Source organism: Coregonus lavaretus, assembly GCF_964263955.1.
Source record: "Coregonus lavaretus genome assembly, chromosome: 19".
In the NCBI taxonomy this organism is placed as follows: domain Eukaryota; kingdom Metazoa; phylum Chordata; class Actinopteri; order Salmoniformes; family Salmonidae; genus Coregonus; species Coregonus lavaretus.
The window spans coordinates 38337467-38358294 of NC_140006.1; the positions used below are offsets into that span (position 1 = coordinate 38337467).

The window sequence follows — 20828 nt, forward strand, 5'->3', positions numbered from 1 at the left end:
AGCAGTCTGTTCAGGTGGTTTTGAGAGCTGCATTTCCAACAACAGGGAGCCGAGGTCACACTGTTCACAATGACACCTCTAATGTTCAATCAGGGCCAAATTAAGATTTGTATTAATGTGTTGCATCTCCGTCACTCAGTTGCGTTACACCATTGTTATCAACATTCTCAAGACGCTCTCAGCCATACTGATTCGAGTGGTGCCCAGTCATTCTTAACGGGGGCTTTGATTGTTTTGTCTAATTTACACAAATACGATGACATTGCTACATTAGGCATATATTTTGTAGGAAACAACTTTGTCATCAATATTAGGTTGTCAAATTTACTTTAGACAGATGGCAATGTTGTCATTAGCTAGCAAAGTTTTTCAAAAATACCTAGCAATGCTAACGTTCATTAGCTATAATTCGGTGTGCTCCCCTCACTCTTATCTAGCTAGCTGACATTATACTACGGGTGTGTTTGTAAATTCACTCTGAAGTGCCAGTGGCGCTCAGAGTGTGCTCTGGGCGTTCGTAAATTCAGAGCACTGTCAGATTGTCATAGTAAATTCAGAGCGTTTCACACACGGAGCGTTCAGAGCGCACACTGGACGCTCTGGCCGAGGAGTAGGGTTGATCCGAGTGTTCTGACTTCACAACAGCAGTCAAGCACCCAAGCTAACTGGCTAAAGTTGGCTAGCTTGCTAGATACGTCCGACACAAATGAGGGAACACCTCACTCTGACCATTTTACTCGACCTAGCAGAGCTGGTTTGGCTGTTTTCATGTTATCTATAGCTTTGGATACTCTAACTGTGCTGCTGGCAACAATTGAATGATGTTTTTTTGCTGACGTTTACGGACACTGCCATATTCAACGGGTGTTGAGCGTTCGTAAATTAATCAGTTATTCTTCGCTCTGGCACACTCAGACGAGAGTACTCTGAAATCAGAGTAGATAGCCAGAGTGAATTTACGAAACCACTCTTAGCTAGCTAGTGTAGTATCTTAAACAGTCTAGAAATGCTGATTGTTGCAGAAAGTGTGATAGAGGGAACTTGGCCCTAAGATCTTGCTGATGTGGCAAAATGGTGTACTCTACTGTGCTGGAAACATCTGGAAAGCATTACTAAATTCCTGGAAAAGAGGATATGTAATGGCCAGGGATTGGATGTTAGAATCACGCCATGCTCTGGCCATGTATGATATAAATGCCATGTCTTGAACAGAGAGGGGGAACAGCAAAACACTGATTGGCTGTGCTGTCTCACAGATATCTGCAGAATCTGTCAAATTCTGATGCTGGAACCTTTGTTATAATAAACCTTTGAAAACAGAGTACAGTGTCGGCGGATCTTCTTATCACTACGGTATTACCAGCAAAAGCTCGGTCTTGTTTACCACATTTAATGGCGACGAGGTAGTTTTATTTTATTTTTATTCTTTTTGGGGCGTGTTACGTCTTTTCTTTGCATTCCACTCCTGGGCTACAAAGTGACTCCCGCTCAAAGAAGCCGGCTAAAAAGGTGAGATTTTTCACTAATATTGGGCGTTGGCCGTTTTGTGAGTCCAGAGTGTGTGCGTTCAAGATGTACCGTTAAATTACTTATGCGTGCATTTTGCTGGTTCTTTTTGCTGTGTGATAGGAATTCCGTTCTAAATTTTCTAAATTAGTTTGAGTGTCTGTAGGACACACCGACAGGACACCGATGTTTTGGCTTGAATAAAAGTGCAAGGAGTGTCCAAGGAAAGGCTTAGAGGATAACGTTTGAAATGAGTTGACAGTATACTTTTAGGGCGCCGTTAATTTAAGGAAGCCCTCAAACGAGGCGATCATTAGAGATGGGCCATAAATCTTGATAGTTATTAGATTAACTCTCAAGTCAGTTCTCGGGACTGCTGGTTTAAGACAATATATTCAATTGTAAGTTTACCACTCTGAATTTGTTTGACGAAACATCTGTCTGAAGTAATCCTCTCTTTTGAATGTCTAAAACCGGAAGGTAGCAGAAATTTAGCAAATGGAATATATAAGACAAAGGAACGGCGATAAATGGATCCAATTTCTCTCTGTGTGTGTGTGACAATTTCTCTCTGTCAGCGTGTGCGTGTGTGAAACAGAGTGAGTGTGGCTGCTTCTCTGATTACTTCCAGATGTGTGTCGAATACAGGGCTTTACTCTTTTGTAAGGAAATATGTTAGTTAAGGTCAAACCTTATGATTCTCTATAAAATGAGAATGTTCATTAACTATTACAATAGCATGACCCTACAGGGAGGACTTTTTAAAAGTGTATAGAGATGTTTTGTAATTGATAACAGCATAACTATCAATCTGCAAACTAGGATAAGTGGAAGATAACATAACTTGGAAGTGGGATTTGTGTTCTGTGTTCTGTATGTTCTATGTGTTCAGCTTGTGAGCTCTGTTAAAGTCTTAAGTGTTATTGTCTATGGGAGGAGAGAACGGAGCAACAGTCTGCTCTGTCCGCTCCTTACACTCTGAAATCACATTGGTGACTGAACTGCGCACGCGTAGGATTTATGACTTTAGCCACTCCCCTGCACTGAACTGATTGGGAGAGTCCACTTCAGTGCAGCCAAAAAAGAAAACGGGAGGGGGAATTTTGCACACAAGTTAAATGTTCTTTTGAATTAACTATTGCTTGACTGTAAAACTGTTTGGTTGATAATCGGCTGAGTTGGTGAATGAGAGATATATTGACGGATTAAAAATAATAATACTAAAATAAATGAATAAAATAAAATGTTATTGAGCTATTTATAATATTCCTGAGTTAAGCTGTTTGCTTATTTCTTAGCGTGAATGTGGAAAAAGTATAAACTAAACTCTTCTTTGTCCTTTTGTCCTTCTGTCATACGAGAGACGAGAAGGAGGAGACAGAGAGAGAGAGAGAGAGAGGAGGGGCTGACATCAACTGACATCAGAGACGGCAACCCAGTCCAAATCAAGGCCAGTGCTGTTATTATTCACAAATCTACTTTCCCTTACAGGATATAATTGATACATTGTGTTTACATAGAATATTTCATGTTGTGACCATTTCGCAAGAGCTTGGCAACAGACTGATGAATTCATGTAATTGATAATTGCACATTAGAGTTTTTGTCAATGACTTGTTTTGATTAGAGTTGTGTTGGAAATCCAGCATTGAAATTATTCTGTAAAATTAAGGTAATTAATTGCTTATTAAGCAATTGGGTAGTGTTGCTGGTACAGCTTTTTATTTTATTTTTTATTATTGAATTGCTCTGGAGTTGACTACATTCCTTTACTCTTCCTCATCGGATGTGGTAAGATTGCCACTAATCAATAATTTGGTAAAATAAAATTCACAGAGTAATTATTTGATTGATTGATTTGATTGATTAGTAATTCATTGATTGATTTGATTAATTAGTAATTCATTATTTGATTGATTGATTTGATTAGTGATTGATTGATTGACTTGATTGGATTAGTTAATTGATTGATTGATTTGATTAGTGATTGATTGATTGACTTGATTGGCTTACTTAGTTGATTGATTGATTTGATTAAGTTAGTTGATTGATTTATTGATTGATTGATTCATTTGATTAGTAATTAATTAGTTGATTGATTGTTTGATTGATTGATTGGTTGATTTGATTGATTCGTTGATTTGATTAATAATTGATTGATTGATTGATTGATTAAATTAGTTGATTGATTTCATTAATTGATTGATTAAATTAGTTGATTGATTTATTGATTTGATTAGTTTATTGATTTGATTAGTTGATTGATTGATTAGTTGATTGATTTGATTAGTTGATTGATTGATTTGATTAATAATTGGTTGGTTGATTGGATTGGTTGATTGATTGATTTGATTAATAATTGATTGATTGATTTGATTGATTAGTTGATTGATTAGATTTATTGATTGATTGATTGAATTAGTTGATTGATGTATTGATTTGAATTGGTTAATTGATTGATTGGATTAATTGATTAATTATTTTTAATTTAAAAAAAAAAAAAAAAAAAAAAAAAAAAAAAGGGGGAAACTAGAGGGAAACACATAACATAGTCATTACAATGGGGAAAAAGGACATCAAAACTACAAAAGCAATTACTCCTCTTCATGTAGTACAGAATAGTAATCCACTAGTTAATGGTATAGCAAAATTATCTGAAAAATGGAATAAACGTTGGCCTGACATTGAACAACCATGGCCATTGGAAGGCACGCTTAATCCAGACGTCATCAAGATAATGCAAGTGCTTGTATCCACGTATAAGACAGATCAAAAGAAGGGGAAGAAAGGAAAACTTCGTAAAGAAAAAAGACAAAGAGAGCTGGGTGTTCTTAAGCTTTTTGAAAATGAAGGACAAAAACTGATAAAAGACACAAAAGATAAGAGAGACAGAGGTGCAGAGAAAATGGCAAAAGAGGTGAAGGTGACAGAAAAACTGATTGCAGAAGTCAATACACCTTTCTCATATATGGATTCAGCAAAAACACCCCCACCTTATGAGAAAGAAGCCAAGTTTAAGGACGTTTATCCTCAGCTTCCAGTGATCATTCAGGAAGGTGATTATTGCATCAGAGATGAGGATGAACGAATAATAGAGAGGGGACAAGCAGAAACGACCATAAAGATGAATCCAAACTCCAAAGGCAGGAAGACAACGAGACGTCTGGAGACTAAGGGTAGAGTGAGATCAAGGAGGATGGAACTTGATGATGATGATGATGATGATGATGATGATCAGAGTGATTCAGAAGAGATCATGGGTGGATATGACCCTGTCATCAGACAGAGGTTGGCCAGAGCGGAAAGAAGGGGTGATGGAAGTTGGAAAAAGAAGAATACAAGTGATTCGAGTCCTGATGAAAATGAAGATGGAGACAGCGATGAAGATTTGGAGACTAAAGGTGCTTCATGTTCAAGAGGATTTTATCCTCCAATGACTAACACAGAAGAAATAGAAAGAGATATAGACCGATGCGTATCATACCTGTATAAGGCCAATAACTTAGAAGAAGTAAAAGAACTGGAAGAACAACTCAAAAAGCTGAAGACAAAGGAGAAGAAGCTGCTGAGAAAAGAATCCCAAGAATCTGAGAAGAGATATACATTGAGGCCAAGGAAAGATGGCACTAGTAAGAAAATTATGCCGGTGATCATTCGAGGACAAAACCTAGAATATAAGCCTTTGCAGAATACCGATATGTCAGATATACTTGAGAAGCTGCCTACTCTTCAAGATGGAGCATATCCTTGGATTTCAAAGTTGGAAGAAATTACGGTGGGAACACAGTCTGCCATAGGAGACATTAAGAGACTTTTGGCTAATCTCCTTGGGATTCCAGGCATGGAAGAAATTTTTCAGAGAGCTGGACTTCATAGATACGTGGGAACTGCTGTGAATGATCCTGAATTGTTGGCTGCAAGCAGGAATCGGCTGTGGAGAGCACTGAAAGATACGTTTCCAACAAATGTGCATCCTGACAACATTCTGATTGACCCACTAGGACAACAAGAAAATCCGAGAGCCTACGTGTCAAGAGTTCATCAAGTGTGGAGAAATATTACCGGAAATGATCCAGATGTGAGTCAAATTGAGCAGTCAATCTTGAGAGCTAAACTACAGATGGGACTGCCCTTACCGGTAAGGAGCAAACTGGCAGAAGTGGTTGGACTTGGAAGCATGACAAAAGGCGTCTATACAGATCATATAGCCCATCAAGTGGATCTGTACCGGAAAAAGGAACACAACCAGAAAGAACAGGACCAAGAAACTCTCAGAAAACTCAATCAAATACAACTGGAGAAGAAGAAGGAGAAAAGAAGCTTTGGTTATGCAGAATCAGTGTAAACCAAATCAACAATCACTGCTACAGTTTCAACTGAACAAGGTCAAATACAATCGTACCAGACACCAATAGCGGTACCAATTGTTTCATATCCATAGATAGTTTCTGGAAAGAAAGAATTTCAGAGGAAGATACAGGAGCAAGTGAAGATCACCTGTCCTCCAGGTGAACCCTATAGGAGAAAGGAGAAAGAACTCTAGAGGTGCCTAGAAGATCCGAAAAGGAGGAGTTTCAGCTGATAGCACCGATTAGAGAAGAAGAGAAAAAGATCCAACAATTGAAGTGAAAATAAACAATGGATTATGGGAAGTGATGATGGATAGCAGAAAGGTTTTTATCTGTGTTCAGCCTGAAGAGGTTACACATCTCACTATGTCAAATCAACTAAATTAGGAGAAGGATTTGGAGGAGTGAAGATCACGATTTCTGAAAATGATGATTTTGCCTCAAGGACAAGGAGAGTCATAAGCTGTACGGAAGACAAATGAATATATTTGAAGTGTGAAGATGGATTGAGAATCTATGGAAGAAGAGATGTTGAAAAAAGTTCAAGAATGTTTGAGATATCAAAGTAGTACTGATATTGGATTTGTGAAATCAGCCCAATTGAGGTGAAAGTTGAGGAGCCAGACCTCCTTGGAAGAATCAGTATCCATTGAAAAATGAAGCAATCCAAGGGATTGAACCAGGAATTGAAGGACTTTCAAAAGCAAGTGTTTTGAAGACGATAGAAAAATCGTTAGAGTAGCAATCAATTATTGTTTTGGAGAAACCATGATGATTTAGTAAGCTATGGGTTAGCTAATGTTGTAAAAGGGGAGATTAGGATAAAAATCACAAAGGAGTAGAGTTTTTTTTGGGAACCATATTTTCTTGAATAGATTGACTATGTCATAGGTAGGTGCATAATCTGTTTGAAAAATAATGTGTGACTGTTATTCTTGGTTACATTCATATACCAAGAGGTTCATAAGATGTTCAACTAAGCTAAAAGATGCTCAGTCGGTTGCAGAGTTCTTGTGTAAAGAAGTCATAAGCAGGTGGGAATTTCCCGATTTAATATCCTCAGAAAATGGGAAAGAGTTTTGTGAATAAATCAGTGAAATGGGTTTTTGAAAAATTAGAGAAAAATAAAAATTTGAAAAAGTCAGACTAAAATGTTATTTAAACTAGGGTTGAAATAACTCTAGGAAATTTGGAATATCTGATTGTGGGATGATTATATTATTGTGATGAATCAAAGGGGGGAAATGGAATGTGATTCATTTTAGATATAATCTTAAATATACATTCTTATATTTTTAGCTGACATTGATGTTTTAATTTGCATGTGTTGTTTTGCAAAAGATACTGTTTGGTATTTTCTTTTCTTCCAGAAGCATATGGGGGAATATGTAGAGGGACTCAAATACTCAAACATGGACAATATGAATGGACTGGAGGAAGTGGAACAAGGAAGGAGTGGAAATGTTCCGATTCCATCATCAACGTCGCATTGAAAGACGACACTGTGGAGGAGATGAAGTGTAGTGGACTACATTCCAGTGTTATATTCTTTCTGTATTAATTTTTGGACAATTATGTTTTCTGTTCTTGGGTACATGTGGGGACCTCAGATGTTTTTGTTTATTTCGTTGAAGTTTAGGGATATGGGGTCTAGGCAAGGACAGAGAGAATCCACAGGAGGGTCCGATGGGTCGACCAGCCTGAATGTGGACATTTTGATTGTATTTTGTTTGCTGGGGTTTTCATATGTATTCAATTGCATCATAGCCTAAAATGTATTCATGAAGATGTGTGAATTGATCTGGAGTACTTAGGTGGTCGCCTAGGGCAGAGGGGCCGTGAGAGAATTTTCCTGTCTTGACTGACTGATGGATATTTGGAATGAAAGTTGCCAGACAGGTTTTTCGCTCTTACACTCCATGACAATTCACTTACACTCCATAACAATTTATTTACACTCCATAATAATGTATTTACACTACATACAAAAATGTGTCTATATAAACATGTGTTTAATCTCCATTAATTTTGGTTTATTGTTAAAGTTACTCAAGAGCAAGAATTATTATTTGTCATAATCCTATTCTTTTTGTTTTCGAGACTTAATTAGTCTCGAAGGGGGGAATATGTAGTATCTTAAACAGTCTAGAAATGCTGATTGTTGCAGAAAGTGTGATAGAGGGAACTTGGCCCTAAGATCTTGCTGATGTGGCAAAATGGTGTACTCTACTGTGCTGGAAACATCTGGAAAGCATTACTAAATTCCTGGAAAAGAGGATATGTAATGGCCAGGGATTGGATGTTAGAATCACGCCATGCTCTGGCCATGTATGATATAAATGCCATGTCTTGAACAGAGAGGGGGAACAGCAAAACACTGATTGGCTGTGCTGTCTCACAGATATCTGCAGAATCTGTCAAATTCTGATGCTGGAACCTTTGTTATAATAAACCTTTGAAAACAGAGTACAGTGTCGGCGGATCTTCTTATCACTACGGTATTACCAGCAAAAGCTCGGTCTTGTTTACCACACTAGCTAACGTTATTCTACATCTAAAGTCAATCTGATGACATCACATGATGACAGAAGGTTTTCCTACTAATTATTTGCCTCCTTCAGAAATAGCATTGTGTTTCCAAATCACTATAATGCACTTTAGACTAAATATTAATCAGCGCCAGTTGAGAATGCATTAGTCAGTCGGCCATCCAAAACAATATTGTGACTAAATGTGCAACCATGAATATGCAAATGGTTTATTTGAAATCAATCAATCAATCAAATGTATTTATAAAGCCTTTTTTACATCAGCAGATGTCATAAAGTGCTATACAGAAACCCAGCCTAAAACCCCAAACAGCAATGTAAAAGCACGGTGGCTAGGAAGGCAGGAAACCCTAGGAATGAAAATTAGGTGTGAAAGGGGGCATTTAAATGTTTTGACAGCGTGTGTGTTTCTCACCTGTTTCCTTGTTGCATTTCCATCTGTAGACTATAAGCAGACTGACCACAAGCAGCAATGTAACCAGACTCTTGTAACAGATACTATGATGATCACTGATGTTCCTGGAACGCAGACACACAAGTAGCGCCAATACTTTATAATCAGCACTTCTGTTCAAATTGCATAGGGCCTTTTTACACTAATATGTAAAGTAAGATCTGCCTCTCTTCGATAAAATGTTACATTTACATTTGATATGCATCAGGTGTGCAACTTTTCTGTTTACATCCTGTCCTTACGTTAGCCTTGGATGTGGTGGCCATCATTCATGCCTCATGTATGGGTGCAGCTATTAGCATACCGTATATAGCATAGTATATAGACTAACAAAAGAAGGCTAGCTATTCACACTATACAGGAGCTTCTCATCTAAACCATATTGCACATAATGTTGCATACTTTAGTAACGCATCCATTCACAAATGTGTGGACATTTTCCATTTGGCTAAGGCTGCGTTTACACAGGCAGTCCAATACTGATCTTTTTTTCACTAATTGGTATTTTGACCAATCAGATCAGCTCTGAAAAAGATCTGATGAGTTGTCCGAGAGACATTGTCTTTACACTATACCACTCAGAGGGGGGAATCTGTTGTAGAAGTGTCCCACACTACCTAAAGTCAGATTTGACTCCAGATCAGTCTATTTACACTACAAAAGTATATGTTGTGAAACCGGTTTCAAAGAGAAACCAGTTTCAAACTAGCGTACAGTAGTTTTGAAAGGCTCATAGGCTGTGTTCACACAACTTTTTCCCATTAATTGGTATTTTGACCAATCGCATCAGATATTTTTGACATCTGATCTGATTGGTCAAATTACCAATTAGTGAAAAAAAGCAGCCATAATAGTTTATTACCAGATCCATTGTGGGTTGAAGATGACATGGATGATGGTGGTGAGATGGATGATGGTGATGAGGTGAAGGTGGAGGTGGCTAAGGATGATAGAGTTGGTGAAGCTGGGTTTGTTGCTGTGGTTGTAGTACTTTCTGTTGTTGTGGTGGTTATTGTTGGTGCCGTTAAAAACAAAGGACCACAAAACAAAGTTGTTGTGACAATGTGTGGACATTTTCTGCTTGGCTAACACAACAAAAATGCTGTCTACTGGTTTTCAAGTAGTTCTTGCAGGGGGATGTGTTGTCGGAGAGACATTGTTTTTACAATATACCACTCAGAAGGGGGAATCTGTTTCCAAAGTCAGATTTGACGCCAGATCTGTCTCTTTACACTACAAAAATATGTTTACAAACTAGCGTAGTGTAAAAAGGATCCGTTATGTGTTATGATATGGGGGGATGGTTAGTGTTAGGACATAGACCATGATGCACTTCCACACTCCATCCCCAGGTGGCAGCACCAACCGGGTCTAGTTTACATTTTACACTTTAATCATTTAGCAGACACTCTTATCCAGAGCAACTTACAGTTAGTGAGTGCATACATTTTTTTTTTCTCATACTGGCCCCCGTGGGAATCGAACCCACAACCCTGGCGTTGCAAGCGTTATTTGTACACAGGTGCTGCCAATTAAGGTGAGTATCCCAGCTGGCAGAGCCGTGGGGCTGCTGGTTTTTGTTTGGTGAGTCTTTAGTTTTGGCATGCCTTTTTGTATTTGTCCTTTTTGTACATATTTATTTTTCGTCACCATCTGAACAAATAATAATCCTCTTGAATTGGCCGACCAAGAAGGAGCTGGACCTGGACCTAAGGTAAGATGGCTGTCTCCTGGGTACAGACATTGTGGTCCTGTGTGGCTCAGTTGGTAGAGCATGGAACTTGCAACACCAGGGTCGTAGGTTCGATTCCCACGGGGGACCAGTACGAACGAAAATGTATGCACTCACTACTGTAAATCGCTCTCGATAAAAGAGTCTGCTAAAATGTAAATTCAACACCTGGCCGCACACGTTTACTTTATGTTCACATCAAATTAGGTTACAGACCATGTAGCTAGGCCTAAGACCCCTAGACATAATGAGTGCAGCAAAATCAGTAGGCTAGTTATTGGTTTCGTGACATGGATGATGGTGGTGAGCTCGATGAAGGTGATGGTGAGATAGAGTTGGCAGTAGGTGGGGAGGTAGAGTTGGTGACGCTGGGTTTGAGAGGGAGAGGAAGAGAGAGTGTCTCATACATACAGTATGCTTGTGTGTGTGACAGATTAAATCACTTAACTACTACCCGGTTTGGGGTCAATTACATTTCAATTACAGTCTATTCAGAAAGTAAACCAAATTCCAATTCCAATTCAAAAAATGTCAAATTGAAAAGCATTGAAGAGAATTGGAATTTCTGTATACTTGCTAAATTGATTGAAATGTAAATGTACCCTGACCACTACACTCACTGACAGGAGTAAAGAAGGAAGTGTGGTTTCTGCTCTTCCTGTTCAGATATTTTAGTTGTCATTTAGCAACCTACATCTCTCTCTGTCTCTCTCTCTCATACACAGGTGCAAATGCCCTAAATACATAAGCACATTAAGTAAGTAAGTACATCCAGGCTCTGTCGCAGCCGGCCGCGACCGGGAGACTCATGGGCGGCGCACAATTGGCCCAGCGTCGTCCAGGGTAGGGGAGGGAATGGCCGGCAGGGATGTAGCTCAGTTGATAGAGCATGGCGTTTGCAACGCCAGGGTTGTGGGTTCGATTCCCACGGGGGGCCAGTATAAAAAGATATGTATTCACTAACTGTAAGTCGCTCTGGATAAGAGCGTCTGCTAAATGACGTAAATGTAAATGTACATTTAATGTACAGTTAAGATGTGTTCCAGTTGTTTTTCACACCTCCACTCACAAAGGCACACCCAGCCCACTCCCTCATTATATTCCCTCTAAACTTTTCACTTCACTGACATACAACTGTGCCCTGATCAATTTGTCTCACAATGCACAACAGGCAAATGCAAGAGAGGCCTTACTCTTGATATCAAGCTGGACTGCTGACAGGGTATCAATAGTGTGGTTGTTCTGCGCGCCACATAGATATCTCCCAGCATCCTCATGGGTTAGTCTGGTGCTGGTCACGGTGAAAACTCTGGCTGTCTTGTTGTCGAACAGTGAGAACCTCTCGTTCTGGCTTTTGGTTGTTGTCACTTTTACATCTACTAGAGACTTAGATCGTGTCGTCACTTTGCAGAAGTATTTCTCAACGTCTTCATACTTTTCATCATACATACAATGGATGGAGACTGACCGTTCTTCATAGCCTGTCACTGCAGTGGGATTCTCACAGCACCAATCTGTCATTTTAAACAAACATGTAGGCCTAGCGGTCAGAAAGAAGTTCAACAGATTTATTATAAAATAAATATATACCATAACAAAACAAGAAAGGTTTGGAAATTCTAATGACAAAGAATTATACTCCATGAAACGTCCTTGCCTAATGTATTAATAATCTGTGATCTGTGGTCCTCCAATACATGCACTATACTGTGTGTTTGATCCCATCGTTCACGCCAGTTGAATGACCTGACCTCATTCACGGCGGAATTGTGACTTGAGATGCGGTTCCCTTAAAGGGGAAATCTACAGATCAAACATCAACAAAGTGTCCACCCCATCACTGTTTTTGGTAAAGAGCTGAGGGCTGGGGCTAGAGAAATGTAACCACTCTCACATTTATAGACAGAGCTGTAGATGACCATCCACAAGATCAGAATTGTAGTTTTAACCATGGTTTGAGTCTTTACCGTGTTTTTGTTTACAATTACATCATTTACAAACAATGGAGTAAAACAAGTCTATATTTTGAGTTTTAGTGTGGTACGACAGTTGAACTAAGCTCATGAGGCATTTATAAGTTATATATTTCAAGAATAAATGGGTATGTATCATTAATTTTATAAACAATTAGCAAAAGTGAATGAAAAATATGGAATAAAGTGGAAGTATCTCAAGTTAGGATTCGGGCCAGTAGCGGAGGCTTGATTAGGAATGTATAATGTAATATGTTGAGTATGGAAGTAAGGTTTTGAGAATGAGAATCAAAGGTTTACAGTACCTTCAGAGACTTCAAGGTTGACTTCAATGTATTTATCTTTTCCCAATGAAATGTCCACTCCACACCAGTATTTCCCAGCATCGTTTAACGTCAGGTTGGTGATGGTCATAATGAAGACACTTTCCTCTCTGTTGTCCTTCAGCGAGTATCTCCCTTTAGAAGCTCTGTTTTCCCCTGCCTCAGTCTTAATAACTTTGTCTTTATTATAAACAGGGCAATCCCCTTTGCTGAGGTACTTCTGGTGTCTCCTCCACTCCTCTCTGTAGGGGCATCTGATCTCTGCCTTTTCCCCCCTTATATCCTTCCACTGTGATTCACTCTGCTGTACACACACTCCACACAGCAGCTGCAGGACACACCAACAGTCTCATTACAAACAGTACAAACACCCCAGCTTCCATTTCACATACTGTAAGAGTGGATTCTGCTCTGGTACACCACTGGTGTTCCCCATCACCTCCATGAGTACATACTGGACCTTGTGTTCCTCAGTGTCCCCTCCCCTTTATCTAACAACATTATCAGTGAGTGAATGGAGTTACACTGTAAAATGTTACAACCAAATGTATCCGACTATAGAGAGGAGTAACTGGAGATGTGTTCATTAAGTCTGATGCACTCACCTAAGAGGAGGACAACCTTCAGTGTGATGACCAGCAGGATAACCATAATGACTTGTGGCTCCCAGCTAGTTCAAGTCTCTTTAGACCCTGTACACCCTGTTTACTCCAGTCACCTCAATACTTCTACTTCCAGTTACCCCCCTCAGTACAGCGAGGTCTGCTCCTGCAGTGTGTATGAGAACCTCTCTGAGCGTGTGTTAGTGTGATGGGTGATTTGAAGGAGTCAGGCGCAGGAGGGTAAATCACAGAATACAGAATTTATTCCGGAAAAAAATAGTTACGCAGAAATGCGTCAAACAGTCCAGTGCGCATAACAGGCACACTGGAACCAAACAGGCACATGGGGAAAAATACCCCGGCAAAACAAAATACACAGAGCTCAACCGAGCTACACTCACAATAAACAATCACACACAAGGACAAGGGGGCAGAGGGAACACTTATACCAGTACTAATGAGGGGATATGAACCAGGTGTGTGTAATAAACAAGACAAAACAAATGGAATGATGAGAAGAGGAGCGGCAGTGGCTAGAAGGCCTGTGAAAACGAACACGGAAGCCTGCCCGAACAAGGAGAGGAGGCAGCTTCGGAGGAAGTCGTGACAGTTAGGGTGTGTACTGCTGAGCCACGGAGGTCCTGCTGTTTAATTAAGTACTTCCTGAAATCAGTTCACTTCTCGGTAACGCTTTTTAATAACGTCCAGCAATAAACCGTATATGAGTCATTTATAAATAGCTTTCTCATCATTCATTAATCATAATATATATGGACAGTTATTCAAATAACTTTTACATTATTTATTAATGATTATTCATTAGGGTGGCAGGTAGCCTAGCAGTTAAGAGCGTTGGGCCAGTAACTGAAATCTCGCTGGTTCGAATCCTCAAGCAGACTAAGTGAAAAATCTGTCTGTGCCCTTGAGCAAGGCACTTAACCTTAATTGCTCCTGTAAGTCGCTCCGGATAAGAGCGTCTGCGAAATGACGAAAATGATTAATAAGATATAGATCCTTATATTATAAGATGACATATGGAATTGTTTTAAGATGCTCATTTAGCTATTTGATTTTTACTACTATAGCCCATAGAAACACATTGAATAACACATTCATAAATGGCTAAAAAGACAGTAAAAAAATAAATTATAAGGAATAAGGTTTTGAAGTGTCTGTCCTATAACTAGGAGATATAAGAAAGCTTCACACATATTTAACCCCTTATTTTTGTTGGCACAAAACTACCTCCATACCTAAATTAATTTGTATGGGTTACCTTTAGATGAGTCACGTGAACACCATCGTGTTCATGACAGTCTCCCCTTTCTACAGTGGGGTCATATTAGTTTGTAGCCCAAACGGTTCGGATGCTACAGTCAAAAGTTGGAACATCAGCGTTACCGACTTCCGACGAATCCCGTGGCACTTGTGGTGGTCGTAGAGCAAAACCAAACCGTTCGGATGCTACAGACGTTTTCGTGAGAAGACCCATTTGGGGGATGTCTCCTATCTGACAAACAGCACTGTAGCTCTGTCACTTTCCACCGCAGATGTGGAAGGGCGGCATAGGTGGATGCAGTGGATTGAGACGCAGGCCATGCAAAAAAACATATCTCTAGCTTAAACTCACGTATTAATAAACACCATACTGTTTATGCTAACTGTGAGCCATGTCCAGAGTCGAGTCTTTTGGGGATTCTGACTCCCGTTCACAGCTCAAGGAATTCTGCACAGACATCTCCATGGCGATTGATGATCCCTTTCCACTGCTCTATGGGTTATTGGACCGCAACATCATCAGTGACCAGCTTCTGAAGATCAGCTATGAAAGTGTATTAAATAATGATATTTATATTGATATGAGAGCTCCTCAGGACAAGGTTTGAGCATTTCATGTGTTTAGCCTGGAAGAAGGTAATGTAGAATTGTACTATTTTCTCCTCAATACGTTGCTTTGTAGATGGTCTCTCAAGACAGCCTTAACTGATTTGGTTCTGGGTGCAGAGATTACCTTGTAGATCATCAATATCTTATTCTTTATCTATCTCTTAAAAAATCAGGCTATTTTTCACTCTACCATTTTCTACATGGAACATTGAATGACTAATAAATGTTTTGCTATGACCACCCATAGGAGACCCTGGAGAGGGAGGGCAGAGAGGGGATCCAGAAAGCCATGTAGTCCCTCTCTCCAGGCTCCTGGAGCAGAGTATGACCACCATCCAGGCCTTCTGGACCAACCTGGCCAAGGACTACAACCAGGACAGCTACCCCAGACTGCAGGCCCTCCTGACCAGCATACAACCAGGTAGGTTCCCACTTCTAAAGCAGTGTTTCTCAACCTGTGGTACTAGTACCCCTGATGGTAATTGGTCTATCCACAGGAGGTACTGTGTTATTACCATTTAGCAGGTGTCCAGGCGGTGCCGGTCAGCTCTGGGGCCAGAGAGGAGATCCTCATCAAACAGGTGTTTGGATCTGGTGAGGAACTCTGGAGACACAACCCTAACCTGATGACTGTAAACCTTGTATTTTGAGTTGATAGGAGTGCACAGTAAATATGTATTGTAAATATGTAGCATATTGCACATTCAATGTAGATATGTAGCCTATTTCACTTTCATATGAATTTTATTGTGTATTATTCAGTATTTTTATGTATTATGTATTTTGTCTTTTTAAGCACATGACCAAATGAATTTCCCCCTGGTGGGACAATAAAGTTGCTCTAATCTAATGTAGATATCATTTAGTCAGACAATGGCTAGATATGGTGAACCCACAGACACATTTAAATTTTAGCAGACGCTCTTATCCAGAGCGACTTACAGTTAGTGAGTGCATACATTTTTTCATTTTATTTTTCATACTGGCCCCTCGTGGGAATCGAACCCACAACCCTGGCGTTGCAAGCGCCATGCTATACCAACTGAGCTACACGGGGCCCATACAACAACACCATCTCACCATATCAGGAATTGAAATAGTAACAACGTGGAGAGCAGGACTAAACATGTTCTTTCAACAGGAAGTGCCATAAAGTGCGTTAAAGTGGGTGATGAGTACTACTCCTCTGTCCCACTGGATGACCTGACTGCAGGACACAAGTCAATGACTGCAAATACTAAACACAACCACTAGGGGGAGTCCAGCACCAGGGTTACAGACGTACAGTAAGAGATTGTTAGATCAGTTCAGTATAGGACCACAATGCAAATGACAAATACTTTTGAGAATTAGTGTGTTCATGTATCTAGTTGACATTGCACATTCATCAACATTTGAAGAGTTTCATTCCAAAATGCTATATATCCATTTTCAGAAATGTTGGTAATTAGCTTTTATTGTTTAAAGAACTTTGAATATATATATATATATATATATATATATATATATATATATATATATATATATATATATATATATATATATATATATACTGTATCACTTGGTTTAATTTCAGAGAAACAAATAATCATGTTTTGTTGCAAAATGCTATATATATCCAGCTCACTCTCATAGGAATAAGTAGTACTGGTGTATCAAGTCTGACAAGCTCCTGAACAGCTTCTATCCCCAAGCCATAAGACTGCTAAATAGCTAACAAAATGGCTACACGGACTATCTGAGTTGACCCTTGTATTTGTATTGTATACAGTTTTGACTTAAATCTGCTTAAATCTATGGAAGGACCTGAAAATGGTTGTATAGCAATGATCAACAACCAATCTGACAGAGCTTGAAGAATTTTGAAAAGAATAATGGCAAACGTTGCTCAATCCAGGTGTGGAAAGATGTTGCACAATCCAGGTGTGGAAAGCTCTTAAAGATTTACCCAGAAAGACTCACAGCTGTAATCGCTTCCAAAGATGCTTCTACAAAGTATTGACGATTTACAAACTATAATGATTTAATACAACAAAATGTTGTTTAAATGCTGAGCGCTTAATGTCCCTGACTCCCTACCAGCCTAGTGTGTCACACTGTACACTACCAGTCAAAAGTTTGGACACACCTACTCATTCCAGGGTTTTTCTTTATTTGTACTATTTTCTACATTGTAGAATAATAGTGAAGACATCAACACTATGAAATAACACATATGGAATCATGTAGTAATTTTATATTTGAGATTCTTCAAATAGCCACCCTTTACCTTGATGACAGCTTTGCACACTCTTGGCATTCTCTCAACCAGCTTCATGAGGTAGTCACCTGGAATGCATTTCAATTAACACGTGTGCCTTCTTAAAAGTTAATTTGTGGAATTTCTTTCCTTCTTAATGAGTTTGAGCCAATCAGTTGTGTTGTGACAAGGTAGGGGGGGTATACAGAAGATAGCCCTATTTGGTAAAATACCAACTCCATATTATGGCAAGAACAGCTCAAATAAGCAAAGAGAAACAACAGTACATCATTACTTTAAGACATGAAGGTCAGTCAATACGGAACATTTCAAGAACTTTGAACGTTTCTTCAAGTGCAGTCGCAAAAACTATCAAGCGCTATGATGAAACTGGCTCTCATGAGGACCTCCACAGGAATGGAAGACCCAGAGTTACCTCTGCTGCAGAGGATAAGTTCATTAGAGTTACCAGCCTCAGAAACTGCAGCCCAATTAATACTTCACAGAGTTCAAGTAACAGACACATCTCAACATCAACTGTTCAGAGGGGACTGTGTGAATAAGGCCTCCATGGTCAAATTGCTGCAAAGAAACCACTACTAAAGGACACCAATAAGAAGAAGAGACCTGCTTGGGCCAAGAAACACAAGCAAAATTTGTCCTTTGGTCTTGAATCCAAATTTGAGATTTTTGGTTCCAACCGGCGTGTCTTTGTGAGACGCGGTGTGAGTGAACGGATGCATGTGTATTTCCAACCGTAAAGCATGGAGGAGGAGGTGTTATGGTGTGGGGGTGCGTTGCTGGTGTCTGTGATTTATTTAGAATTCAAGGCACACTTAACCAGCATGACTACCATAGCATACGCCATCCCATCTGGTTTTGGCTTAGTGGGACTATCATTTGTTTTTCAACAGGACAATGACCCAACACACCTCCAGGCTGTGTAACGGCTATTTTACCATGAAGGAGAGTGATGGAGTGCTGCATCAGATGACCTGGCCTCCACAATCCCCCGACCTCAACCCAATTGAGATGGTTTGGGATGAGTCGGACGGCAGAGTGAAGGAAAAGCAGCCAACAAGTGCTCAGCATATGTTGGAACTCCTTCAAGACTGTTGGAAAAGCATTCCAGGTGAAGCTGGTTGAGAGAATGCCAAGAGTGTGCAAAGCTGTCATTAAGGCAAAGGGTGGCTATTTGAAGAATCTCAAATATCAAATATATTTTAATTTGTTTAACACTTTTTTGTTTACTACATGATTCCATATGTGTTATTTCATAGTTTCGATGTCTTCACTATTATTCTACAATGTAAAAAATTGTACAAATAAAGAAAAACCCTTGACCGAGGAGGTGTGTCCAAACTTTTGACTGGTAGTGTATCTACCTCTATCACTCCAGTATCCCTGCACATTGTAAATATGATAGTGGAACTGACTGACCCTGTATATAGTATGCTTACTTACTGCTTTTCTTATTTCTTATTTCTATATCTCATGTGTTTTTATTCTACCTTATGTTATTTTTGAAACCATCTGTTGTGATGGCTGTCCCAGGGCCTACCACCTGACCTGCATAGACCCTCCCCTGACCACAATACCAAGGTATACTGTATGTGAACAGAATCCTTACTGGAGTTATGTACACGTAACTTGTTCAGGTCAGTGTTTTTTATTTTTATTTAATTTTTCTCAATTACAACTACCCATTTACTTCCACTGCTATTACTTCTACCTCTACCTTTATGTATCATATTGAGGTATAACGGTTCTACTTCAGTATGTTATTGAGGTATAACTGCTCTACCTCAGTATGATATTGAGGTATAACGGCTCTACCTCATTATGATATTGAGGTATAACTGCTCTACCTCAGTATGATATTGAGGTATAACTGCTTTACCTCGGTATGATATTGAGGTAAAGCAGTTCTACCATTTGCTGCCATATCTCTTGGCTCAGAGCTCACAGAGACCAGCTCCAGTTACGTTAGACTTCTCCTTCTTCTCCACCTCTCTCTCCATCGTCAACGCAACCAAGAGCGGCCAGGTCTCTGCATATCAGAAGATTATTTGTTTCTTTTTGTTGCCTTTTAAACTTTAGCCTCTTCCATTTTCTATTACTCTTTTCTCTATTTTTCTTCAATCTGTTACTATTATCCTTAATAAGTCTCTTTCAGAATTATTTTGTGCAGTATTCAAACAGTGTGTTTGTGTGCGTGCACGCCTGTGTTCCAGTGTGCAGGTGGTAAAGTGGTGGGGGTCAGGGAGGTGTGTGGGGTTTGCCTCCTCAGTAGAGGAGCCCTGAGCCTCTGTCTCCAGTGTCTACACACCTGCTGTCACTTCCCAAAGTAAGACTACCTCTAAATCCATCTTATCCCACCTCGAAGTATTATTGTTTTAACTATCAAGTCATATCTTCCGTTTCTGATCAATTCAATGCATTTTAACGTCATATATTTAGCCGGTGGTAACTTGTGGAAAAGACACCGGCTGGAACCTATCAGCATTCAGGATTCGACCCACCCGTTGTATATTTTCTAATAGTAAAATCATGTACTTTACTGTACATCAACAGAGTTTGTGATCACAGTGATAATTGGTGTGAAGCTAATGGCTACCAATGGCTAGTAATGGAACAGTCAACAGTATATAAGTCAGCATTCCTCTGTCTTTGTCTTTGACAGTGGGAGGTCCACCTGCTCTTCCTGCACAGGCCCTGGGGCAGCTCAACAAACAGAGAGGCTGAATCCAGGGGCTTACAGTGTGTGTGTGTGTGTGTGTCTCAGTCTTTCTCTATCCGTCTCTCTTTCTCTGTCTCTCCGTCTCTCTCTCTCTGTCTCTCCGTCTCTCTCTCCGTCACTCTCTCCGTCTCCCTCTCTGTCTCTTTGTCTCTCTCTCCGTTTCTCTCTCTGTCTCTCTCTCTGTCTCTACGTCTCTTTCTCAGTCTCTCTCTCTCTCTCCGTCTCTCTCTCTGTCTTTACGTCTCTCTCTCTCTGTCTCTCTCTCTCTGTCTCTACGTCTCTCTCTCAGTCTCTCTCTCCGTCTCTCTCTCTCCGTCTCTCCGTCTCTCTCTCCGTCTCTCTCTCTGTCTCTAGGTCTCTCTCTCAGTCTCTCTCTCCGTCTCTCTCTCTGTCTCTCCGTCTCTCTCTCCGTCTCTACATCTCTCTCTCAGCCTCCCTCTCTGTCTCTCTGTCTCTTTGTCTCTCTCTCTGTCT

General features: G+C 39.9%; 1 pseudogene across 1 annotated transcript in view; it reads right to left on the reverse strand.

Moving 5' to 3' along the window:
* Positions 1-13537, reverse strand: part of LOC311146291 (polymeric immunoglobulin receptor-like) — a 15506-nt pseudogene extending 1969 nt beyond the window's left edge. The window contains exons 1-6 of the transcript in view: positions 13492-13537; positions 12869-13214; positions 11784-12104; positions 9721-9822; positions 8820-8923; positions 8732-8754 (exon numbers count right to left, since the gene is read on the reverse strand). The product of the transcript in view is annotated as a polymeric immunoglobulin receptor-like (transcript). The remainder of the gene's footprint in view (positions 1-8731; positions 8755-8819; positions 8924-9720; positions 9823-11783; positions 12105-12868; positions 13215-13491) is intronic.
* Positions 13538-20828: the final 7291 nt, after the last annotated feature.